We start from the raw sequence: 569 nt of genomic DNA on the forward strand, positions 1-569 counted from the left end.
AGCTATGTAACTAGGGCTGGCACACTCATCTTTTGTATGTAGTTTTTGAAACGAAGAAAGTATCTGACGTGACGTGCTCAGCATAATATCAAAGGAAAACATCTTTATATTGTCCAGTTAATCTAACCTAATTCTCGGAAAGCCTGTCTTTCTCCTATCTTGTCTTTCTTCTTTAGTTTATTTTTTTTTCCCTTCTTTTTTCCTATTCAGCGTGGTTGGTAGCGAATCCGCCTTGTAAGTGCTAGGCCGCGGGTTCGATTCTCGCCCTAGGCAGATTTTATCGTAATAAATGACATGTTTAGGGGAGTCATGGGTAATTACTAAAGTACAAAGTAAAAAATTGGCTATGTACAATAGTACATAAGCACTTACATATTATTATTCTACAACTGCCTACTAAGAAGGTAATGATAATGTAGGTACCTACATGAAAATCATTTTTCATTTTTTTTTTTCAACTATAAAATTATGAAAAAAAAAAAAAAAAAAAAAAATGTAAAAGAAAAAAAAACCCAAACAAAAAAGTTCGTTACGTTTTGAAAGAAAAAAAAAAAAAAAATGTAAAGTTT

Source organism: Diaphorina citri, unplaced genomic scaffold, assembly GCF_000475195.1.
Source record: "Diaphorina citri unplaced genomic scaffold, Diaci psyllid genome assembly version 1.1 scaffold1320, whole genome shotgun sequence".
NCBI lineage: Eukaryota > Metazoa > Arthropoda > Insecta > Hemiptera > Psyllidae > Diaphorina > Diaphorina citri.